Below are 19,524 nucleotides of genomic sequence, written 5' to 3' on the forward strand. Positions count from 1 at the left end.
GATCAAAGTTCACGGATTTAGTGTATATGTTTATTGTGATAAGTTAACTAATTGAAAGGTTAAAATGAGTAAAAATTTTGGATATTGAAATATTCTTGATATTTTTAAACATATAGATTTGGTAAGCGTTTCATTAAATCTATTTTTTATGGGTTTTTTAATATATTTTTTTAATGGTCTTTCATGACATGTGCTTATATCTAACAGAATTGTTTTGTTGGAAGATATAAAAAAAAATTTGATATATTATAATTCTCAATATACGGTTCGATTATATTAGGGACCGCTATTACTCGAGCCAAATACTATACTATAGTATAGTAACTTGGCGTCTAGATTGGCAAGATTTTTCTCTTCGAATGGAAGTATGTATTATTTCCGAATATTGGCTATTATTTTGAATATTATTTTATATTGTATTATTTTATATTATATTGAGTATTATTTTCGAATATTGACGAATATTGAATATTGAAATTTGCTTATGTGAGTGAAAAATTAAGAGTATGCATAAATCTTGCCAAAGTCTAGCCACTGTAAACGCAAGTTAAGTGTTGCGTACTAATTGAAATTGACATTTTGGTACACAAAATGCTGTAATATAACATATTGTGGTTTTAGCAAATTATTTTATTTTAAAATATGTGACATATGTTAAGTGTAGATAATTTATTCAGTAGTATGATTGAATAATTATAAAAATAAGTACTTTGAATTTCGCATTGATTTAAGTTAAAAGTGTAAATTTGATTAGATGATATATGTGTATTCTGTCATAAGTTGTCTAGATTAGTGATTTTGAGATATATGGTATTTATATAGGTAAAAAGTAATATTTTGTTTTGATAATTGTACATACATAATATAATAACACTACGTAGCTAATATATCTGATTGTTTGTAAACACATTATTGCAGTTATCAAGGATTTCATATGTTTTGGCAACTCTATTAATTACAACAAGAATTTCAATCAGGAGTTAGAAAATGGGTTATCATTGTCATTGTCAGTGTCATTGGTTTTTTCGACCGAAAAACAGATCTTAAGATTTTTGTTCGAGTTGACTATATTTACTGCATCCGTACAAACATGAACTTTAAGAGCTTTATCATGTCATTGACATTCAGCATAAAAAGATTTTGAGGAGGTGGTCGAAAAAACAAGACATTGAGGAAAGTTGCGCCTGTGTAGTAATATAACCTGAACCCGCCAATGGGTGTCATAATATTAATATTATGACATAATTTAAATCAGCATATGTGTTAAACTCTAAGAAACTTTAGAAGGTATTGAAAGCGTATTTTCTAATAAGGTTCTATAAAAATGATAAATTATATTAAATAAAAATATATAATATCAATTTTATTACTAAGATTACTTCATAAAAAGATTTAGAGTACAATTTCTTAGTTATAAATAAAACGTAGCTATGAGTGTTACCTTAACTCTATATTGTTAGTAATAACGGACCAAAGAACCTTTGACATTTATAGTATTCTACCGATCTTCAGCTGAAGCATATGTGGAAATAAAATAAAAATATGGCCACAGTTTGTGTTTAAAAAAAGTTTTCCTAAAATCCATAAATTAGTTAATATTTATAGAATTCTATGTATAATTTATTATTTAAATTTGATACATTTAATATCCATTGAATACAAATCAGAATATGAAACCTTCACCCTTTTAAAGTATATTTTAAAATACATATGTACATATATTCAATGATTGAAGCCAATTCACTATAATAAAAGCATCCCACAAGCTGCACGCATGTTTGATATAAGTGGGTTTTTGTTATGCGCACATATTCGCATAAAAAAAATAAAATTACCATTACGATGTGAAGGGTAAAAATATCGGTCGTGATAGGCTCTATAGTGATTTAAATATATAGAATAAAATTAAGATAAAATTTGTTGTGACTTTTTGAAACTCCTTAACCCTTTCCAAAAATTATGGTTTATATAATGTATGCAATGTGTTTTTTTTTTAAATTTATTATTAACGAACGCTATATGTTATATAATATGATACACAAAATTAAAATTAGTAATTCGAAATATCGATCTACTTAGATTTATTTCAAACCAAACCAAGTCTCCTTACGTCTCCAGGTGTACCTCTGGATGTAAGTATAACATTGATATATTAAATAATTAATATTAATTATTAATTAAATATTGAGTTCTCTATAGAATAGAAAATTTTATCTATAGAAAATAGATCTATATATACCGGATCTATGGAAAATTTTTGAACAAAGAGACTAGTTTGCCAGTAAGCAGATGAAGCTATGTTATTTAGTCTTGTATGTCTTTTTATTTGCCGCATAAACAACATAACAACATAAACAACATTTTTCTTTGAACTAAAAACGTTCTGTACATAAATAGAACTAGAACTTCATGTCGAAACTAAACCCATATCTCAGTAGCAGATGAACAGAATTGCTTACTAGTTAGCTATTGGACAAAACGCTTGTCAGACTTAGTCCGTATCGCAATAATTTATGGCGAGTAATTAGTTCTTAACTAGAAAAATAACTTTCTAATGTTTTACGATACAATACTTTATGTAAAAAAGAATAATAATAAAAGGTTTAAAATAATTTTTAAATTAGTTTAAAATTTAATTGCGAATATTAACATTTAAAAAAATATTAAGCAACTACTTATATTACATTCAGTTTATAAAATGTGGTGTAGGGTACAGAAGTATAAAAAATTATTATAAATATATACGGGTATATATATGTATGTACATACTTAATAATAAAATCCTTTCTTCATTCCATTATTTTAATTCTCATGCCTGCCTCTGAACTCGCTGTACGTTATTTGTAAGTTGCACATAAAATAAATATCTACTCGATTTTTCGAGTAGGCTCTTGTGTGCAACTGACGTCCGGCACAAATGTTTTTTTTCATTTTGTATTTTGGCGTATCTTAAGATTTTAGCAGAGAACGTGCAGTGAACTCGTTTCTGTTGAAAATATTTAGTAGTGGGTTTCATTCATACACATTCATGTAAGTACTCACAGTTGTAATTTTGCAAAATGCAATTTGATTTCCAGTAAAATTCTTGTTTTTTGCATGGTTTTTGGTAATCTTTGCGTGGGTTGTAGACCACGATGCTTAAGAAAAATGTGGTTAAAATTTGCATAGTTTTAGAAAAACAACAATAATGGGTATAACGACATTAAGTCTGGCATCAAAATTGGTGCAATTAGTGTATGCTTTAGATAGATCGTCTACCCACATTCGTTTATTTATATTAGTTACAAATATACATATTTTTGGTATTTCATGTTTTTTATGTTTTACTTAAACAAGGCGATGGTGTAAGGTGTTTTGAATAAATCACGTAAAAACTTAATACATTTTAGTTTTTTTTTTCTCAATTTGTTTTGCTAAAAGGTTATACCTTTCACTATAATATATATTAAGGCATAGGAGTACGTTTTTTTTTAAATTAAGAAGATGTTTGTGGCATAAACTATAATAATATTAATTTGAAATGTACACAATGTACTTTTAAGAACTGTATTTTTGGTTAATTTTATTTGTTTTTCTTATTGTATTCTCAAATAAACATTACATATTTAGAATAATTAAATATAGGCAGAGTGTTTTTTGAAAGTATCCCGTACAGTTTTAAGATTATTTCTATAAGTCTTCAAGGGTATGCTTTTTTAAATTGAAATTAAAAATTTTGCTCTAACGTATGAATATTAATCTATAATAACATAAAATAATAATACTAATAGAATAAAGATTAACAAATGAAAATATAAAATTATTGTGAATGTAAAGTTTTCTGCAAAAATAATTGGAAATATTACAAAGATAATTAACTTCGGATCAAGATAACTTCTGATCACCAAAATTTTTGATCTAATTTAATTAGAATAACCACCTACATAACAAATAAAAGAATATAGGACTAAAAATCGGTATTTAAATTCTTTCTGTTTCAATTTAAAAATCTGTTCTTAAGATACTGTGGCACGTTTAACGTAAACAATATTTTATTTGTAAATTCGATCCTATTGAATTTAACTATCAATTATAGGAAGAAAATAAATATGTTTTCAATATTTTAAATTAATCAATTATAAATTTATAGGCAAAATATTGAATGTTAGCGGTAAAGCCATTATGAAGTAAAAATTTAGAAAAGGAAATATTTTAAGAGAATATATTTCACATTTCAGATAACGGATTAGGGGACTATATTGAATTGCATGCTGCAATATTTTTCGCTTAAAGCAACTAGTGTTCGTATAGTGTTGCTAGCTACTGAATTTTTTTGTTAAATAAAATGTGATTTGCCCACTCAAGCTCAGCCAACGCAATTTTCAGTGCTTTCTATGAAAATTATGTTTCATTCATAAGCAATGCGGAAAATTTTGTCAATTAAAACTATTTTTCTCTGAAATCACTGTGCATAACAATAATTAAATCTCTTAGTCTTTAATGTCGTCACTTTTTTGATTACTTGGTAACTTTAATTACTTGATAACTAGAAAGTTTAATTGCTTCTAAAGTTTGATTAATAGCATCAAACAAATTTTTTATAGATTGTATTCATCTAGCCACTTATAATAAAAATTAAATGTATATTTAAATAATGTCATACAAAATAATTCTAAAGTAAATATTTTTGGTTTTTCTATCCCAGACATCCTTTTTTGCTATTCTGATTAGATTTTATGTCAATATTATTTACATTTATTTCAATATAGTTGAAAAGGAATTATATATTTGACTGTCTTTAATACAAGAAACAATTGTTTATATACGGCTATATACTTCTGCATAATTTTAACTTCACAAATTGGCATATTTGTTGCACTGTATATATATTTTTAAGCGAACTTGTTTGGAAATATATATATAAAGATGTAAGGTATTAAAAAGCAATTATATGATTATAATGTGTTTTTTTTTGTATTTTCAAAACTCATATTGGGGGAAAGACAAATAGCTATATATGCCATTATGAATAAATTATAGGACATAAGGCATTTGTAAGATATGTAATTCTCTGTGCACTCTATCCAATTTTTTGCATATTAATAAACAATGTTTTTTAAATTGCATATACACTAAATGGAGGGGTTACCCGTAGGCTTATACGAGCCTCAAAAAAGCTGCATTACAAGACATATGTTGTATCTGCTGCATTTTGCATATGTTCACTTGTATTCAGTGAAATTGCTGTTGTTGACAACTAATTGCCTATTAATGATGATACAGTTTTACATATTGAAATTAGAGTTTGCATAGGATTTTACATTTGTAACAATAATAACAAAGATGGATTGGACCATTGAATTCTATTGAGTTGAAATATGCGGAACTAAGTACAATTATTATTATAAATACTAGTATAATTACTAACACAATTACTTAAAAATTGGTTAAATAATTAGATTAAAAAATTAAATGGTATGTTGATACAGAGTGTTTTTTCTCTTCCTGTTGTAAATTACAAAAATGACTTCTTAGTACCAGAAATGAATAAATTTTCAAGTTGGCGAGTTTTATTTTCAATATTAATAAGTTGTAGGCTATCAGAGAAAAGCCTATGAATATCTCAAAATTTGTGCCATATAGTAGTTAAATAATATCCGCTTAGTCAATTAAAGACCTTTTATACGCTGTCTAATATGTTGTTGTACTTAAATAGAATATCTGAAAGCTTTAAAAATAATTTTAATAAGACAAAATAATTTTAAATTGAATTTTAAAATTTAAAATTTTTACTCATTAATTATATCTCAATATGTATTTTATGCCTTGCAAAAATTTTTTGCAAAAAAATTTTCGATTACCACGTGCGATTTTCCCGTCAATTAAATTAAAAAATTATAAACAGGGTTTTTCGAACAGTAGTGAACTATAACAACAAAAATTAACTTTTATATTATTTTATTTAAATGAATTTTTGGCAGAAATACCCATCATTAGTAGTCTTGGAAATAATTCATGTATTTAACTAATCGTATATTATTTTTTTGAGACTGCAAGTACCAGGAATCAAACTAGTGTCCTTACAAATTTGAAGCTCAGAGTCATCGCATCTTAACCAACCAAGTTCTGTAGTTTTCTTATTTTGCTATGAAAGTTTTATTAACAAATTCTCTTGTTGTATTTATATTAGACCGAAATCATAAACCAGCTGTAGAATAATTTAATTAATTAATTATATTTTTATTTTTAATTGTTAAATTTCAATTATATTCTGTTTGTAGAGGCATTATTTGTTGCATGACTTATATATTCATTTTTATGTATAGAACCTAATCTAGGAATGTAATACTGAGAAAGTCATGCTAATGTTACTCCACGAATCGCACGGCCGACTTATTATATAAATACAATATTTTAGTGGTAGCTGTTCTAGCGAACATCAAGTTCACTAGAAGCACCATATTTCAATCTTATTCTCCCTTTAGTTAAGTAACAAAAACAGAAAAAAATAAATTTTGTACTGATTTTCTACAGCGATCTTCATGTTATACCTCTTTATTATTTTTTTTACTAAACAAAAGTTAGTTAAGCTGAAATGTCATGTTTGGTCATGTTATAATTTTACTAAAAACAATTGCTTAGTATTTTTTTTGTACTATCTAATTAAGAGTAGTATTAAATGACGTATAAAGCACAGTTTGTATTGCTATAAAATAAATTTGTAATATTTTTATACAATGTGCAAAAATTTAAAACTAATTTATGTACACATAAATATATATTTTTTTAAATAAAAATTTGCTTTAAGATTGACGTCATTTGCATACCAATTTAATTCAACGTGTAGTATGAGTAATAATTTAAATAAAAAAGTAATAGTCTTTTATTATTCATAAGTAAAAAATTTGTTATAATTTATATTGTATTGAATTGAAGAGTATCTAGCAAAAATATTAATAAAAAAACTTTAACGCCAATTAAAATCAAAACCAGAACAGATAAATTAAAAGATACTTGAAGCATCAACATTTATGTTATACTTTTCCGTTCCTGTTGGTAATTTTTTAATTGTAATTCTTGAATGACTATTAAATTTATTTATTAAAACTTACATTCTTTACCATTTTAATTTACTAACGTGTTTTTACATCGGAAATAGTTATCTTTTCTGTATGATTTTAATAGCGTAACATTTTAAAATTTCAAGTTCATTGTAAAAATGCGTAGGTTTTCGTATATTGAACTTTTTTGTAAAAATGCAGATTTTTCCTCTTAGCTTATATTTTTTCGTGCGTGGTTTTATGCAATTTTTATTTGCTTTTGTAACTTAAAAGTTTAAGTTTTAAAAAAAAAAAACAAGAATCGCTAAAAAATGTTGGCGGAAATGCATTGCAATTGTACGATAATATTATTTGCTTTTTATGGTTATATCTGTCAATAAACTTGACAATAAATGAGTTTAAATCGCTTGCAGTTAAACATTTGTTTTTTTAGAAATGATTAATGTGACTGCAATTTTGTAATAATTTTGTAAAATCTCACGGTCTGTTAGGGTTGAGATATATTAAAATTATTTGAGCACAATACAGTTATTACGTGGAATTTTAGAAATTAATTTTGCTATATTATTTATTTATGTTGAAACTATTTGAGCCAGTGTACTTGGGCACTTTTACTCTTTCTTAACCCGAGGTATTTTTAAAACCCCTTCTTATGCCTTGACTGGATTATTGTTCATCACTTCATCAGACTAAGTTATAATTGACCTCAGATCTGCATACCTCCTCGAGGAGCTTGTAACCATTCTGAGATTTGATAACGCGGTGTTGGTAAGTCTGTCAGTTTTCGCAAATAATTTCAGGGTTCTATCCTTTATATATTTTTTGATCGGATCAATCTTGAGGACCCTTAGGATGTCATTCGTCCTAATATACCATGGTACTTTGAAAAGTCTTCTCAGAGCCTGGCTTTGTGCAATTTCTAGCTGGTCAATAGTAGTGTTTGAAGCTTCGTTAAACGCTACACATCCATAGAAAAGTGACGGACGAATTATTTGATTATATATCAGTTTCCTGTTCTTAGCATTGAGATTTTCATTTCTAAACAGTAGTTGGAGGTGATGAAGAATTTTGGCACAGCTAATTATTTTCAGTTGAACATGTTTAAGCCATGTGAATCGTTTGTCCAACGTGATGGCTAGATATTTAACGCTATCATCCCAGTTTATTACTATAGCTCCCACTCTCACTCCTGACGGGTTCTGTCTCCACTTACGCATAATAAACAGAGCCTATATTATTAGCATTCGTATTTTGAACCTATTTAATTGTCATTTGAAGATTGATTGGGTGTAGTTAATAATAATCTACACAAAAGAGCCATCATTAACATTAAAAAGAACTAAAAAATTGAGCAAAAAAGGAGACTTTTGTTTAAGGAGCTTAGGTTGTTTAAGAACGTATACACCAAGGATAATGATGATGATGAAGGTGTTTGATATATTTGCATAATTAAGTCTAGAGCAAGACTTCGATTTAAATCGTATTGGAAAAAAAGTATACATATAAATGCATAACACAAAAATGTATATTACCAAATACATTGTATAATATTATAAAAATTTTCCAATATGTTGACTAACACAACCAACAATTATAATTATAAAAAATTTTAACAATATAATATTAATAAAAAGATGAAATTCTTTTATATAAAACAGAAAAAAAAACCTTTCAATTTACTGATAATTTAAAATACTCAACACCTTTTCTAGATATTTTACTCTTATTTGTTTCCTACACATAAATATATTACTACCTATTTAATAGTTATTTGTGTCACTTAAAACCTAGACCTATACCAAAGACTTACCACCACGTGTAAATGACAATAGCAACATCAACACCAACTTAAATGCCAAATTAAAAGTAAAATATTGCTAACAAGTTTTTGTGCTGGTCTGGGATTTGTCAAAAAATTTATTTCGCAAATGAATGAAAATTACACAAATCCAAAGACAAGATTTACTGCGTTACTACTTCAATTGTCAGTCTTGTGTGGGTTTTAAAATAAAAATTTAATGATTTTATTTCTTGAGTATTTTTTTATTTGAATGGTACTCACATTTAAATCGGAACGGAAGCCATTGATATTTGGGTAATTGTGCTATTTGCAATTTTATTTTTTGCATTTTGTTAGATAACTTTTTCAATTTTGGCTATTGAGATTTTTATTTAAATGATTTGAATCACATTACTAACAGATATAATTATATAATAATTATTATATAATTGTATATATCTTACTGTTTTTTATAATATGCTCTTTTGACCATTTTTATATTATTTTATGAATCATCTTAAATTAATTGCTTATACTCGTATGAAGAGCTCTCATCAACTACAAGATGTTTTTGAACTGAAGATTCTTGTAATTGCTAAGACTCTGCATTATTAGAATAAATTTCCTTATAAGTTAAATATTTTAGTAAATAAGTGTTAACAATTTTAATTAAATTGTTTAATCTGAACTTAGATCGTAAATATAAATAATAAACTCAACTTGATTAATACCAATGTGACACAATCTCTTCTGAGTTTTTACAAAGTACTAAAGATTTGTTTAATAATTACATTTGCAAATCTATTACTATATTAAATCTGTTATCAAATATAAAATTTTTTACTACTTTAAAACATAATTATGATCTGACACTAAACCGATTTTATTTAGACTAACAAACTACAATCAATTACTGAGCACTGTTTGTGGTTGCGGCCATGGATATTTAAACAAAATTTCAATGTACTTCCTTTAACAAATAAAAAAAATCATATACCTGTATATATGTTATATAAAAATTTAATTATTTGTATCTTAAATATACTTTTAAAATTATTCATTTTAAATAGATATTAAAAAACTTATCAAAAATTGTTAATTCTTTGACATATGTGGGCTATTTGGTTTTTACTTTTATTTGATTTATCTAAGAGATAATTTTTTTTTGATGTACGTAACTGCATGTATCATGTAGATACGTTTATTTCCAAAAAAAAAGCATTTGTATAAAAAAATGTGCACCGGAAGTGGTTTTGATTTATGCATTTCGAATGGGAAATAATTGCGCTACCATGGGTGATGGTATTTTAGATTGCCTAATAATTGAAGAGGAATTAGAAGATTGATATGTTAGTTAATTTGGAAAAAATTAGATTAAGTGAGTGTTTATCATTTTGAATGCGTAAGAAAAATTATTTTAGGCATTTTAATTATTCAGTTATGGAACTTATCATTTAAGTCACGTTTTATTAAGTTTATATACCATATAATATGACGTTTTAGTAAAAATTTAAATAATATTGCATAAAAATTTTATCATTAAAAAGTAGTATTTAATTTTAAAAACAAATGCATTTATTGAAAACTATATCTTTATAAAACAATATCTTTGTTTTGATATCAATACCTTTAACTAGAAAAATAAAATACTGTTGTTAACGTAAAAGTCCGCTGAATAAATAATAACAATAATTATTATAATATATTATAATAATAATATGATATGATATATATATTATTATAATATGTTATAATAATATATTATATTAATATATATATAATATATATGATATATATATTATAATAATATATTATATTACGAGTAACGTAATATATATATTATTATTATTATATTATTATTATAATGTCATAATAATTTTTATGCTATTTTAGATATTTTAATTTTGAATGCTATATTGTCAGATATATATTATTTTAAAAATGATTTGGTGTAATTTAATGCAATGCAATTGTATTTGTAGTCAAATAATAATAATAGATTTATTCCATGAAAACATAGAATTACTATATAATTGAGTTTTATATTGAATTTATTCAATGAAATCAAAATTTAATATTTGGAGCTCTTTATCCGCAATAATTGTGTGCGACGTATTATTGCTGTCCGATATAGTTGGAGAAACACTCCTTTCGAATTTAAATAATATATTTTTATCGATGTAACACTATATTATGCAATCGATTTGTAAATGTGGTAATGATATTTATTTAAATGATACACTAGTGTTTTTAAATATATTTTGTATACAATCTATGCAAATAAGGTGCAAACCTAGCTTTCCTTACATATAGACTGAAAATTAATATAGTATGAAGAACACTTATTTTTAACGTTAAAAATATATATTTATACATTTTCACCTAAAGTTTTCAGCATAACAGCACATTTATTTGCAAGTTTCTTCTTTCTTACTTATTTTTATCTCTTTTTTTACCATCACTTTGTATTTTGTTTATCAAATTAAATATATAAGCTAAATTAAACATTGACTGTTTGCATCAATAAAGTGAAAGAGTTTAATTAAAAATTGATGTGTACGAAGTAAGATATTTTCAATTTACAATTGAATCATCGAGATTAGCCATATTTTATTTTTATAAAAGTTGACTCTGTAGATATTATAAGATAATGTAGATCTTTTGAATGTTAAAAAAATTGAATATAATAATCACGTTTGAAACCATTTCTTACTTTGTTATATTCCAAATTAAAGAAGAATAATGTGTAAGCTATCGTGTGATAAAATATATGTATATAAAATAATACATAATATATTGAAACAAAGTATTATTGTATTAATAAAAATTTACTATTCTTTGCTTTATTTTTTTCTTTTATGTTTTTATGTATATGAAATCAATCATTTTTGTTGTCATTATGATTATTATGTATTTTTAATTTTATTACGCACAATAAAATATTTATTTCACAATATATAAATTAAACTGCTAAAGAATTTCTAGTTTAAATATATATATTTGCGTTAATTATTAATTTGTAATACAATATACTTTTTTATTGATATGTCGTAAAATTATATTATTTTATTAGTTTTGATTTTAAACTAATTTGTAGTGTAGTCGTTTCCGGTAATTTTGCGTGAGCTGATGGCACACATTTTAGTTTCTATTTTGAGTAACTTACGTTGGCTTTGAAAAATAAAAGAACATGCCATAGTTATTAGGAAATGTAAATTATTGCTTAAGAGTGTAAAGATATTGTGATATATGAAGGCGGGTGTAAAATTTATTATATTGATTTTAGAAGTTGCCTAAAAGGTAGTAAGCTATTGGTTGGTTAATTCATGAAAATTCACTAAATTGTAAATAGATAAGAATAGTTTATATTTAAATATATATTTTATTGGAACTTTAAATGAGATAATTTATGGAAATAAAATAAAACTCATTTATTTGTTATAACTTGTTACCAATTAATAAGTTTTGTTTATGATTTTCCAGTATATGTATTGTATTTAATACCGCACAGAAAATACTTACAAGCTATAAATCTATCTAATTAAAATTTTGGAAATTTTATATCAAATTTCAAAGACAATGTACATCATACAAAATATATTTCGGTGTGTAGAATGCGTAATAAATTAAAAAAACTTTCAATAGAATTGAAATTAATTTGCATCATATGTATTTTTTCTATGAATAATGAAAATTTATTCTTTTGGAAAAATGTCAATTTAAGCTTTTCAAGGTTTTAAAAAATTAAAAAAAAAATATAATGGCATCATTTTATTTTATAATTTCAGAGCTATTTTTACCTAATCATCAAGTGAAAATTAATTATTTATAAAAGTGTATTATTTTTTTAGGTAAAAAATTTATATGTATATTAAAATATAACATTAAATAATACATTAAAATCTATATGTATTTCTATACTTAACACATTCAAAGTTATAGCAAATATTTTGCTGTTTAAACATAAAATTCCATGCGATTATTTAATTTAATTCCTATGCAATTCATATTTACATTTATATACAATACTAAAAATGCTATGATGTTATTTATAAATAATTTAAAAAAAAAAATTGTAACAAAATTTATGACTTTAACAACAGTAATAGCATACAAAATGAATTCGTGAATGAATTAAGCTCAACTAGATCTAGTAAACAATCTGGAAGGTTTTATTTAGAGGAGTACAGGATTGAGTTCATAATGAATCGTGAGATTTTTTATTATGATGTACTCATTTCGTGTTATTATTATAATATATTACCTAAGTAGTCTATTTTCGTGCCAAGTTGGATTGTTATGATGTAGTTTTGTACTTTTAAAAAAAATATATTTATTTCTATTATCAAAGTAGTTACGTATTTTAACAACATAATATGCATTTTTATAGTGAGCTGGCAAAATTTAAATATAAAAAATGTAAGAAAATTAAAAAACAAAATTGTTCTAATCATTTTCGTTTTACTTTATTTAAGTAAAATTTTTTATATTCTTTCACGTAAAACATACTTAAAATGTAAGACAGAACTTGTATTTTAACTTGCCAAAACATATTTTCACAAATATTTGCAAAACGTGATGATTACTCCCTTCTGATAACGTTAGAAATACCGAAAACCCCAAAATAAACGCTTTTATTTTGTTCAAATTGACAGCTTATCTACATTTTTCTAAGTCATAGTCATAGAAGTTATTTTTAGTCCAAAATAAATAAAACGTGTAAAGTTATATTGAAAAATTATATACAATAAGCACGTTTAATTTGGATATAAATTTAATGCAATACTAATTGAAGTATGGTTAAATGATATTTAAAGTCTGTCAGTAAGACAGAATATATAAAATTCTGTTAAAGTTAAGAATATATAAAACACTGATATTTCCAATCTTAATGTATAGTGCAAAATCTTGGTCTATGACAAAATCTGATAAAAATAAGGTAGTTAACTTCGAACGCAAGATTATACGTCGCATACTTGGTCCAATTAGAGAAGAAGACAGCACCTATGGGCTAAGATTTAATAACGAATGTCAAAAAAAAGAGTTAGGAGAACCAACAAAAAGCAAAAGAGTAAAACTAAAACAATTACAATGGACTGGACATATTCAAAGAATGCGGATCAATCAGTGTTACAACTTGAAAGAAGAAACTGGAGTATGATAGCAGACGACAGGGATACGTGGAGGAATTTTCAAAGGGAGTCCAAAATTCAACTAGGATCGTTGCGCCACTAATGATGATGATGATGAGTAAGAGTTTAGTTTGTAATTCTCATATAGAAAATATTTTCTTTTAACATTGATGAAATAAAAAATACATAGATTCTCGTTCGAAGTCGTTGCGAGATTTCATAGATGTTTTCATATAAACTTTTGAAGATATTTACATACCATTCCTCGTTTAAGGGAATTGTTATGGATTTTTCATTATTTGTGTGATTTGTATGGAATTCACTTTTTACAATAAAGTTCTACATGTTTTAATATCTATCTATGAAAATGTTATCGACTTGCCTTCCTTGATTTTTGTTAGTATCTTAATATTTTATACAATGAGTAATCAGTTATTTAATTGTTGTTGTAATTACTTTTTAAATTTCATCTACACTAAGTATTACCGTACTAAACAAATGGTTATTTTACATATTTTATTTTTTATGTGCTCCTCTTGGAATCCTAATGTTCACATTAAAGTTGTATTTGTTTTAATCTCTATAATGTAATAGACAAGATAATTGTTGATTTTAATTAACTTGCTAATAAGATATATTTTAGGAAAAGCATGTTTTCGACTCATATTTAATACTGTATATTTTTGAATAGACTCGTATTTTTTAATATATTTCATTATTTAGGTTAACTTAAAAGAACATTATTAATATAGCCGTTTTGAAAGATACATTTATTAAAAACATATTATGTAGGTAATTTTAATTTTATGATAAAATATTACGTTTTTCAACTTATTAACTTATAAAAATTTAATCTTTTTCATTGTATTACAAGAATTTATATTAGCATATATATTAACTGTATATTCAAATTCAAACGACTATATTCAGTATTAACAAGAAAATTAAAACATTTTTCACATGATTTTCTGCTTTGCAAACAGGGTTTATGCTTGACTGACGTTTGGTAATTCCAGCAAAGATACCAATGCATTTTAATGGCATATATTTATCTGTTTATGTTAACTATGCTATGTAAATAACAGGAGCTATAAACAATGTGAAATACGTCAAAAGTGACATATTATAAACATAACAGCTTATGTCTAAGGCAGGTGTGCTTGATAGTAAATTACTAAATATTTATGGTGCAATTATAGTTGGTACAAGTAAGCATAAGTAAGCGTTTAACTGCATAAATAACCTTCGCCCCACATATATACTTAAGAATGAAATAAATTATGCCAATTAACATCAAGTAGAAATGTTACTGCATTTTTTTAGTATTTCAACTTTTGTTCTTATATGCTATATCAGTTTGTATAAAAAATAATTTTATTTTATGTTTGTTTTTTAAAACTTGTTTAAATTATTAATTGCTAAGATTAGCGATACCAGTCAAGTTAATCTTAGAAATAATTATGTGCTTAAATTTACAAAAACGCGATTTGTTTTGAAATGGATACAGATATTAGCAGTTGATAGATTGTTAGTTTAAAGTTTAATTCATTAAAATTTGAATTTAAATTATACCGTGAGAATCAATGGGAATATTATTTGATTTTAAATAGTATACATTAATTAGATCAAACATTTTTCGGTTAATTTAAAATAAAATTTGCATATTGATTGGTTTCTTCGCTTAATAAAAGTTCCAAATTTAAATTTTATGAAAGTTTATTTTATTCTTTTAGGGAAGGAATACATTTTTTTTGAGATAGTTATCGCTTGACAGCTTACTAGTAATAGACACTGAACTAAATTGAAAAATGAGACGCATTACATACTGCTGAAAACAAAAGAAATTAATTATGAAATTATAATACAATTTTCATAAATGCTATTGGTAGATTATATTAAATTATATTAAAATAAAAATGATAATAAATTATAAAAATTACATTTTAACAACTAATGGTACAAACAAACCAATTGGACTATGTATAAAGACTTTCGAACAAGTGTTTGCTGGAGATTCTTATACCATATATTCCCACAAATACTAATCTTGCTAACATTGGTTGTACTGTCTAAAATAATATCTACACGTCTTGCATGTTAAAAAGAGTGATAAAATATTTTATAGATTCAATAAATGATAAAAGTTTAAATTTATCATTTTGTAATTATTTTAACAATATATATACATACATTTTTCTTTATTATCATGTTAAAATAAATTTCATTTTATGACATACGATAATATAAGTATAATAAAGGTAAATAAGCAAATGGATACTCTCACTTTATGGTCTTAATTCATGTCATACAAATGTATGGTATTTATAATACCATTTTACCGTTTTATAAGTTATATTTTATAAAATGCAGAAATAGTTAAAAATAAAAAAATAATTCACTTTATTGGATCACAAACTTCCTTAGTAATATTTTGCAAATAGTTTTATCAGCATTTGATAAAGAAATTAAATTTTCAGTTTGATTTATTGGGAGCTGCCATTTATACACTTATAAAAGTGAAATAAGTGAGCATAAAATATATATAAATGTGTATTTAATAACATCATAGTTTTTTTCAACTGATTACGTCACATCGTAAAATTTCATTTTTTCAAAATATTTTATCAATAACATTTTTTCGAGACACACAAATATGTCACCTAGTAAATTCCAACCTAACATTTTTGAACTTTTTAATGTAATAAAATAACAAAAATGCTATCGCCGTTTTTTTTTTTTTTTTGAAATAAACTCACAAATAATGTGATGTACTCAAAAATTGTTGATACGGAAAGTATTTCTATGTTGAACTTTTATTTTTTTAATGTCTTTTTCAATGTCAACATCAACACAATCATTATGGATCATGTTCTTTTTAATCGTGTGGTTATTTACATCATCTATGTATGTTACAAGTGATTTGTTGTGTTCTGTCTAATTAGTTCCATTTAATTGATCGTATCATTTTAAAGGCCTATCAGCCACAGAGCGTAAAATTAAATATTAGACCCATATATCGTATATGGGCATTCATAAATAACACAAAAAGTAGTTTATATAGTATACAGGTGTATGAAAGTTTTTTCTAAATATTTTTAAATTAAATTATTTAAATGATTTCGTTTATAGTTTATAGTTTTTTTATTTCATGATAATATATAAGAAGATGTAATTGTTATTACAATTACTCTTAAGTTAGAAAGCAAGATTTGATAAACAGAAACGCACCGTTAATATTCCGTTAATACACCCGTTCCTATTCAAATTCTATTTGATCCTCAAAATCATGTACTACAATAGTTAAATAATACAATAATAATATTATGTCTCATATAAACTAATCTACTAAATAAATTAAATGCATATCAGTTATGGAAAATGCATTCCTGAATGTGGTGCGTTTTTTAGTAATTTTCTTTAATTGAAATAAACAAAAATTAAATAAACAGCTAACAGCACCGAAATATTAAAAAGTAGGAAAAAATTGAAACAGTTTCTAGGTATTTACAAAAATTGTTTTCATTGTGAATAAATGAACGTAACATACTACTGCACATACCATTAGAGATTTTTAAAATTTTTGTATGTTGTGAAAACTACGTCCAAAAAATTAACATCTCAATCAATCAAATCAGTATTTATCATAAAATATGTATTTGATCAAGTCATGATTGCATTATATTTGAACGTATCTAAAAAGATTCTATCAAACTATGTCCATCTTCTTAGGCGCACAATAGATCTTTTAGGTGGTGGTACATTCATAGCTTATTACTTCATAATAATAATGTCCTTACTTTATGCAACTAAATGTATGGCGAAGATCTACAGCCAATTCCTTCTAATTGTAATAAGAAAACATTTCTTCAAAAGTTTTGGTTTTAATTGCACTTGACTAACAAATCCCCACTATGTATCGTATATAATTATGGTCAGTATTGCTCTGATATTATATATTGTGAAATTTTGTACAGTTTACTGGAAAAGATTGTTAGTGCTCTATCTGTACAGATTCCTACATTACAGTATAATTTTTGAAAATTAAGATATCAAGTACAAATATTCCATTCATAGAATTTTGTTCATTCCGTTACATTTTTATAAAGTTATTTCAAAAAAATTCAAGGAGGGAATAAAGTTTTTAAATTCCAGACTTGTACTTGCAGCAATTATTTAACGTGCCAAAAATATTAACGATCACTTCAAAAACGCAGCTATAATGTGGCGCCATCGTTTGCACCGATTTACGATATACCAAAAAAATTTGCTTGTACATAAAAGGCAGTGTAAAAATGTGCGAAGTTGTTCTCACTTTTGTTTGTTAGTTTTTTATTCTTTATACGTATCTAAAATTATTAATTATAAACGATAAAACATCAGACATCAAAACATAATCCATAGACATGAACATGTGTGTTGATAAATCATTTTATATCAAATGCTAATATAAATAATATTTTTCATATATGAAAAAACTTTAAAAAAATTAAATTTTCTAAAAATTAATAATAATTGTTGCAAATTATCTGGTATAAGAAGTTGAAATAATTGTAAATAAAACATATAATAATTGAGTATACAAATTATATATTAAAATTATATGAACTCCAACAAAAGTACAATTATCTTTAAAAAATAGTGAGTTTTAATTTAATACTTTCAAGTACGTATATTTAACATTTGAATAAACATAGTTGAAATAACAACAATAATTATATCTTACATCTGGCATGTACAAAAAATTAGCTAATAATTTTAATTGTAATTAATAGTTTCAACTTTAATGCTGAAATTTTTTCATGCACATTATTTTCTCATTTCTTCCACACATTTGTCTATGATAATTCAACTAATTTTTGACTCGCATGTTCAATGATGTTTGATTTCCTCTTTATGATGTTTGAAAAAATACCTACAACGACCTTTACCCATTCGAAAGTAACCTGTCATAATCAGATTCGTCATCATCAAAGATATAATCATCAAAATTCATTAAAAAATTTCAATGATTCATTAAAATGCCATGTACAGTAAAAGTTCAGCAATAATATATCTGTTCACATTTGAATTAATCACACTGACGATTTACTAATTTTATTTATCTCATTTATTATTCATGATAACGTTAAAGATACAAAATAATTTTTATTAATTACCACAATTAATATGCATTTTTCAAACGTTTTTAAGAAAAAAAAAATCATCATATTTCTCAAAATGTTGAATGGGAAATATTTTAATTCATATTTATTATATATATATTTAAGAAAATTAATGCCCAAATTTGGTAAAAGGAGTGTAGGAAGTGATTTTTTTTGTCTTAAACAAATGTTGAACATATTTGTCACAAAATGATTACTCATACTTAAAGTATACTTCAACAAGATATTTTCAAAATGTTATTTGCATATTATTAAAGTGAACTTGTACTTTTGCTTAAGAAGGTCGAATATAGCTGTTACTAAAAATTAAGAAATATTATATAAACAAAAATAAATGTTATAAACCTTGAACCTCATTCAAAAAAATCAATTTATTTATATATATATATATTTTTAGCAATTAATTGTAG

This window comes from Teleopsis dalmanni, chromosome 1 (genome assembly GCF_002237135.1).
Source record: "Teleopsis dalmanni isolate 2A chromosome 1, ASM223713v2, whole genome shotgun sequence".
NCBI classification, from domain to species: domain Eukaryota; kingdom Metazoa; phylum Arthropoda; class Insecta; order Diptera; family Diopsidae; genus Teleopsis; species Teleopsis dalmanni.